Genomic DNA, 8,425 nt, shown 5'->3' with positions numbered 1-8,425 from the left:
GTGAGAGAGACTACCATAGATGACAAGGATCTAGCATCCTGTCTAATAAACGTAGCAGAGGAGGGTTGAGTCCTGAGTCAGGTCCCCATTTTGGCTCTGGGATGGCTTGACATTCCCTTTCCATTTCCTCCTCCTTACACCAGGAATAGGAGCCCTGGTGCTGCCGTGGTTACGCATCAGGCTGCCAGCAACAGCAAGGTCGGCAGTTTGAAACCACCAGCTGCTCCTAGGGAGAACGATGAGGCCTTCTAGTCCCGTAAAGAGGTACAGAACTGGACACTCACAGGGGTGGTCCTACCCTCGTCCACAGGGTCCCTTGTGTCAGAATAGCTTTGGTTTGACAACAAGAATGTTCAGACTAGTTGATCTCCAAGGGCCCTTCGAGTCCTTAACTGTCCCTGCCCACACCCGCACTCAAAGGACTGCGACCTCTGGCACTTCCACACGGCCGAAAGGGACAATGGTAGCGAATGGTGCCACACCTGGGCGACAGGGACACCTCACCTGTTCTCGACTTCTTCCTCGGGATCACACACCGGAAGCCACATTCGACATAGCAACACTTCTTCCTCCCTGCACACTGTTTATCTCCCTGACACCGGGGCACATCACTTCTGTAGCAGAACTTGCTGTCCCTTGGGCAAAGTCCTGCTTTCCCTTTGTCTGGAGGAGAAGGTCACGGTGGTGAGGCTGGCCGGTGCAGGCCTGCCTAGAGCTCCTGGAGGCCCCTTAGAGGCGCCACCCAACCCAGCCCAGCCCCACCCACCCACCCACTCACGCGTTTTGATTCTTTTCCCAGTCACCAGGGTCACAGCAATGAGAAATGCTGTGAGGACCAAGACGCTGGTGGGCCTCATGTTGCTGCAAGGTGCTTGACTGCGAGCTGAGGCGGAGCCTGGCTTTATAAGGTCACTGCTGGGTGTGCCAATGGGTGGGGCCACAGGTTCACAAATGGCAAGGGCTGCCCTTTCCCAGCTTCCTCAGGACCTGGCTGCCCCTTTCCAGGAAGGGGAACGGGTAGCCGGCCCATCACTCCGATGGTCCCACGACCTGAGCTTTCTTAGGAGCTTCCAAGACCAAACTGCTTTGGAAAGATGGAACAGAGACACAGGCGAGGAGGGAAAGTCATCACTCAGAGAAAGCACACCATGTCACAGAGCCAGCAGTGGCCTGGCCAGACTTCTGACTTCAAATCCAGAGTGTGTTTCTGCAGCCCTCTTCGTGTCTGTCCCTCCTTCGACCAAGACCTTGACTCCTTTCCTCTTCTGCTCCAGAGCCTCTTCTGGCCCCAGGGAAGGCTCTGCATGGCCGGGCTAAAATGTCCTGGGAACTCCCAGCCAAGCACACAGTCATGAGATGACACTCCAGCTTTCACTGGGCATTCTTTTCTGTGGCTGGCCCACATGTGGCTTCCCCGAAAACAATGTGGGACGGAGCAATGCGGACTATGAACCCGCCACCAATTGGGTGGCTTTACCAGTGACTCCACCTGCCTAAGCTTCACTTTTCTCATTCGCAGAACGAGGGTAACAGTACCTCCTTCCTAGGGGTGGTTCTCCTGAGGGATCCCGAAGGAAACCAGCCCCTCATCTTCCTTCCTTCCTTCTTCCTTTCCTTTTTTAATTCAAGATGTACTTTATTGAGAAACAGGTGTCGTCCAAGATGATGTCTGTAGAAGAGAAATGATCCTAAAGGAGATGAGATTATAAAAGATATTAATATCTCTGCTTATTTGCCAAACCCACTGCCATCAAATCGATTCCAACTCCTCGTGACCCTGTAGGATGGGGCAGACCTGTTCTGGAGGGTTCCCAAGACTGTGAATCTTCTCCCAAGGAACGGCTGGTGGGTTGAACCAGCAACCTTGTGGTTAGCAGTCCAATGTATACTCACTGGGCCACCAGGGTTTAAAAATACCTAGAGCTTTTTATAATGGTGGTCTTATATTATATTTATCCTTTTGTGCCTGACTAATTTCACTCAGCATCATGTCTTCCAGCTTTATGCATGTTATCAGACATTTCAAAAATTCGTTTCTCTTTAGCATTGCCTGATACCCCATGGTGTGTATGTACCAAATTTTACTTATTACACAGATGGGAATTTAGATGGTTCCCATCCTTTTGATCTTGTGAGTAGTGTTGCAATGAACATGTGTGCATGTACCTATTCATGTCTAGGTTCTTATTTCTTTCAGATACATATCAAGTAGAGGGAATGTTGGGTCATATGATAGATCCATTCTCAATTTTTTTAGGAAGCGCTATACCACCTTTGACAGGGACTGTACTCTTGTCTAGTCCCACCATCGATGTCTGATGGGCCCTGTGGCTGTCGCATAATCTCCTATCAACTCGCGCGCGAAGGGGTGGAGTCCAGCCTGCCAATCAGGTCATAGCTAATGAGGCCTCCGTGTGGGCCTGGCCTTCTCCTGAGGATTCTGGGAACTCCTGTCTTCCTCCCTGGAATCAGGACACTCTGCTACACATTCCTGTTGACAAACCACCTGGAGACACACTGATGGAGCCAGAGCCCTGGAGCTGGAAGAGACCCATGCCAGTGCTGAAATGCTTCCACTACCACTGGATCTACAAGACTTTCCACTCACTGACCTGTGATCTTCCTGCATTCGGCATCATTGCATGGCTGTGTGAGTCTGAAGATGAATTTATGGACTAGTATTGGACATATGGGCTAATATCAGACTTATGGACTTGACCTGGGACTGGCCTGGGATGTTTCTTAATATACAATTGCTCTTTGAGATAAGGTTCTTTCCTAAACCAATATGAGTCTCCCTAGTCAACCCTGACTAACACAGGCCCGGCCTCTCCAAACTCTCACCAGCATTTGTGGTCATCATTTATTTTTATTAAAGCTTTGTAATTAATATGGGGGTGCATCTAACCCTTTCTTGACGCACTCTGATCTCTTCGAGGAATACATCAAGCAGCAGTTTTGGCATCCTCGAGAGACTCAAATCATGTTCCTTTGAAATGATCTTTGACTTTTAGGAACAAAAACACGTCTGCTGGGGAAGGGTCAGGTCTGCAGGGAAGAGGGGTTCGGTTGTCTGATGAAATTCCCGGAGGACGGCCCTTGCAGCCCTTGGAGAATGCGCAAGTGTAGTCTCACTATGGAAAGCAACAGCAGCCACCCCTTGGTACAATTTTTCTCGCTTTTTTATCATCACTGCAGTTTCTAAGTTTCTTGTAAAGTCTTCCTAAGAAGCCCTCATCATTTTCCTATGTCTTTTGAGAAAATCTATCAAGATAACCCCTGTGGAGTCTCCCCCCCAAACAAAACAAAACAAACCCAGAACAGTTACCATAACCTTGTGAGCTGACCGCTCTGCCTTGAATTTAACTGAGCCGGTTAAATTTAACGAGACCATTTGGGGGGTTTTGTTTGGAAGGCACCCTAATGACCTTAAAGCAAGTGTACTCATTTTGCCAAAAGAGCCTGTCTGTCTCCATCTACGGGGCTCAGTGACACACGTAAACACGTTTTATTTAGAACTAACTCAGGTATGTCTGAACGGAGTCCTAGCAGCAATCCTTTCTGACTGACCCTGGGACAAGAAGGTTCACAGCAACATAGCTCCTCAGATCCAAGAACGAAAGGAACTCAAATGTTCATCAAGCTACCAAAGAGCTAAGTCACTAGAGCCTTTCTGGCAACACAGGGGTGTGTGGCCAAACAAGCGGAGAAGAAAAACCAAACCTTGTCAGCGCTTGCTTCATATCAAACCCAGTGTTGAATGAAAGATGCAACATACAAAAGACACTTGGAGCATGATTATGGTTCTGTAAAGTTCAACAACATGCATACACCAGAGCGGCTCCTACAGAGGCCATGAAACCTCAAAGGGAACATGGCAATGATTACACAAAGTTCAAGATACTAATCACTCTGGGAGTCATGATGACCATGTTCTATTTCTAAACCTATTGCTTCATGAGTACTGATGTATAATGATCCTTCACAGAGTGAAAACCGGACTCACTGCCCTTGAGTCTATTTTAACTCAAAGGATACAAATGTTTATTACCTTAGTTTACATGTATGATTTACTTGACAATAGAATTTTTTTTAAGTAGTCTAAAAAAACAACTACAAAAGACATTCTGGGGACAATTGCAGAAACCCGAATATGAGATGGCTGTTAGACAACATGTTAGAACCATTGCCGTTGGTCTTAGTTGCGATAATAGTTAGGTGAATCAAGATTATCTGTATCCCTGATAGTTGCATGCTAAGATATGGAGGGTAGGTAGCATATGTTTACAATTTAGTTTGGGAAAATTCAGCAATAAATAAATATATATATATATATATATATATGAGTAAGTAAAAATATTTTGGTATAAGATCATAGAAACTCTTATTAAACAAAATTATCAAAATATGAAGCTATTGTTTCTCAGCATAGCCTCCATCCAGGTCTACACAGGTCTGAAGATGATTTTTTCATCTCTCTGGTTCTTCCTTTAAGAATCCTGAGCGCTTGACATTGTGAATGAATATTATTAAAAGTTTGTCCTATCCCCAGCCCCCAGTGTTTGTGTAAATAGTGCCCAGATATTGTACAAACTGTACAAATCAACAATTCATGTATTGCCACTCATAGCTGGCCTATACTCATATAATTTCCTTTTCTCAACAGTGTTTTAAATGGATAAATCAATGACACTATCAATAAAATTACATTTTGCCCCAGACGGATAATTTATAATGTTCTCTAACATAAAACGGCAATGATGTCTCTAAGGTGAACCAGGGACATATATAAACCATACATATATGAATGAATTTGGGGCTTGCACTTAATCCCAGCTCCAATCTAAGTACAATTAATTCTTATGATATGACCCTACTTGATTCTCAACCTCATGAAGAGCTCACCGAAGACAAAGTGTGGTGAAGAAACTAGATGGTGCCTGGCTATCAGAAAGAATGGCATCTGGGGTCTTAAAGGTTTGTTTTCAAATAAGCAGCCACCTAAGTGAGACATCAATAAAGTCCACATGGAAAAAAACACATCAGCCTGTGTGATCCAAGGATTGTAAATAATAAAACCCAAATCCAAAGGAGGGAGCTATATCAGAGCTTAAGCGGGGAACACTTGGTTTGCAGAAGGCTATGGATGGCAATGGAAGTCCAACATCCATTTGCGGGTCCACACATGGACTAAGCCTCGGTGAATCCACTCGCACCACAGCTGAGGAATGTGGGCAGCCTTGTCATCAGGCAGAGAGCATTGTAAAGTCGATCATGGTAGACGTAGACGTAGTTAGGTTAAAATGTAATCGCTTATAATTTGAGCTCCCTTTTGACCCATTTTAAAGTTATTTGATTTTTTTTTTTTAAAGGGAAACACATGTAGACGGAAGGCTCTGGTGAATCCCCTCTGGTCCTAAACCAGAGCTGTGACTGGCTTTGCTGTCATGCAAAGTGCATTGGAAAGTGGGTTATTGCTGATGCAGTTAAGTTAAAATCTAACACCTTATCATTTGAGCTCCCTTTTGACCTGGTTTAAATGTGTTCTAATTTTCAGTGTTTTCTGCTTTCTTTTTGATTGAGGTTTTTTTCTGTTTTACTTTGTTATTTATTTTTTCTCTTGTAATGTTTTTCTGTATATGAAATCGAAACCACTATACTGTGGTAGTTACATAATCTGTTGTCAATTTGAGACTTAAGAGTGAAGGGGTGGAGTTTAGCCTGTCAATCAGGTCGCAGCTTGATGAACTCATTTGGAGGCGCTAAGGAGATAAATAATTCAATGGAGGTGGGACACACATGCTCACTCCCTGCGAGACATTACTGAGGATGAGCCTGATGGAGCTACGCTGATGCAGCCAGAGCCCTGGAGCTCCTTGGCTGGCCTGTGCTTGTGCTGCATTTGGCGTCATTGCATATGTTTTGTGAATGTGAAGAGGACTTTATAGATTGGTATCAGACATGTGGGCTAATATTGGACTTACGGACTGGGCTGGGATGCTTTCTCAGTATTCAATGGCTCTTGTATATAAAGCTCTTTCTTACACATGTGTGTCTATGTATGTGTGTGTATATATATATATAAAGTTGTACACAGAAAAGGTTCTTAGATGGTTACCAGATGGAAGAGTAAACAAAGTCTCCCTCCTGTCCAGTCAATTCTGACTCCTAGCCACCCATATGTGTTAGTCCGGGTAGACCAGAGAAACAAATCCATAGACACACATGTGTAAGAAAGAGCTTTATATACAGTTAAATTATTGCTTTTATTTTTTTTACTTTTATTGGGGGCTCTTACATCTCTTATCACAATCCATACATTCATCCAGTATGTCAAGCACATTTTCACCTATGCCACCATCATCATTTTCAATGCATTCTCTTCCCACTTGAGCCCCTGATACCAGCTCCCCATTTCTTCCCCCTCCCATCCCACCCTCCCTCCCTCATGAGCCCGTGATAAGTTATAGACTATTATATCCATATCTTATGTCGTCCTCCATAGCCCCTCACCTACTTTTCTGTTATTCGTTCCCCTGGGAGGGGATTATAGATGGATCCTTGTGATCAATTCCCCCTTTCTCCTCCCACCATCCCCTAATCTTCCTGGTATCTCTACTTTCATTGTTGGCCCCAATGAGTTTATCTATCCTGGATTTCCTGTGTTGTGGGCTCTTATCTGTAGCAGTGTGCATGTTGTGGTCTAATCTGATTTGTAAGGTAGAATTGAGGTCATGATAGTGTGGGGAAGGAAACACCACAGAACTGCACACTGACTGGCTCATCTCTTCCCTGTGACACCTCTGTGAGGGGCAACTTTTATATTGATTTTTAAAAAATAATAAGGGGATTATAAGAGTACTCATGAAATACTTATCATTTTGTGACTGGCTTCCCTCACTCAGCATAATGTCTGCCGTGTTGGAGGGATTTTTCAGATTCATTGTTCTTCCATACTGCTCGGTGATGCTCCAGTGGGTGTGTGTACTACTGTTTGTTCATCATTTTGACCCTGCGCACACAGGTGTGCATCTATTTACTCACACCATGACCTTTATTGCTGTAGAGTATTTGTACACCTCATGGTTGGATTGCTGAATCACATGGTATTTCTACTTACAACTTTTTAGGGATGCACCCTGCCATTTTGCACCATTCTGCACTTCCACCAGCAGAGTGAAAGAGTTCTGGTCTTTTCTGTAGTTGGTTTCTACCTTGTCTCCATTTAATGCTGTTGTTGTTGTTGTTTCACTTAAATTCATCTTAACTTTAGTTGTTTCATCCTGTACTTGGACTCTTTGATTGTGTGTTGGTGATTGCCCTTAAAAAAAAAGATTTCTGCGGGCACCCTTTAATTCTTGGGGTAGCTTCATACCTTATTTTTTAACAAGACAATCACTAATACATAATCAAAAGACACTAAGTACATGATGAAAAAATTAAAGATAAAATGAGTCTAAGTGACAAACAAATAAACCGGCGGTAGAAGCAGACTAGAGACTCCTGGGTCAGGCATTGGGCTGCTCGTTAGAGGTTCGAACCCACCAGCTGCTCTGTGGGATAAAGATGAGGCTTTCTACTCCCATAGAGAGTTATAGTCCTAGAAACCACAGGGGAGTTTCATGCTGTCCTACAGGACCTCTGTAAGTCAGAATTGACTCGATGTCAGTGAGATTGGTTTCGGAGCTTGGGACTAGAGAGGATCTGAGTACTTGGAGGAACCTTAAGTCAGAGATCACCTGGGCTGCAGAGATAGATCTGAGGTTTATCTGTGGCCTGGGAGGGACCCTGCTGGTGCAGTGGTTCAGCATTGGGCTGTGATCCACATGGTCAGCCGTTTGAAACCACCAGAGACTGGGCTTTCTACTCCCATAAATAGTTACAGTCTCAGAAATCCACAGGGCGGTCCCTATGAGCCAGCGTTTAGTTGATGACAGTGAGCTGTTTTGCTGTTCTATGTGGCCCCACTCAGGATGATTCCCCCCGACACACCTTTCACCTGTCTTACTCAACACCAGTTTTTTCTGCAGCTCCTTGCAGTTGAGAAGGGAATATTGCTCTTGTTCATCATTCCCTTGAGCGTTTAGAACTTTGGGGTCTTGGTGCAATGTGGGAGGAGTACTTACCTGAGGTGGGCCCTGAGCTTTGACTCTGCTCCCTCTGCTGGTGCAGCAATTCGTGTGAAGCTTCAGTCGGGCAGGAGCGCTCATCTCCGGGCAAAAGCACAGTCATGTGTTCTGCTTCGCTCGTTGGCTTTCTGTCTTCTCTCGTGATTTGACCTCACAAGTCTCCCTGACTTTAGCGTACCTTCGATGTTGTAGGTGGAGTGTATTAGTCTAGGTATTTTGGAGAAACAAATCCACAGCAACTCATGTATAAGAGAGAGTTTTATGCAAAGAAAAGGTGCATCACGAAAACATCCCAA

This window comes from Echinops telfairi, unplaced genomic scaffold (assembly GCF_000313985.2).
Source record: "Echinops telfairi isolate 266 unplaced genomic scaffold, ASM31398v2 ScPeMD7_5592;HRSCAF=6446, whole genome shotgun sequence".
Lineage (NCBI taxonomy): Eukaryota > Metazoa > Chordata > Mammalia > Afrosoricida > Tenrecidae > Echinops > Echinops telfairi.
Note: the sequence above shows the minus strand (reverse complement) of the source record.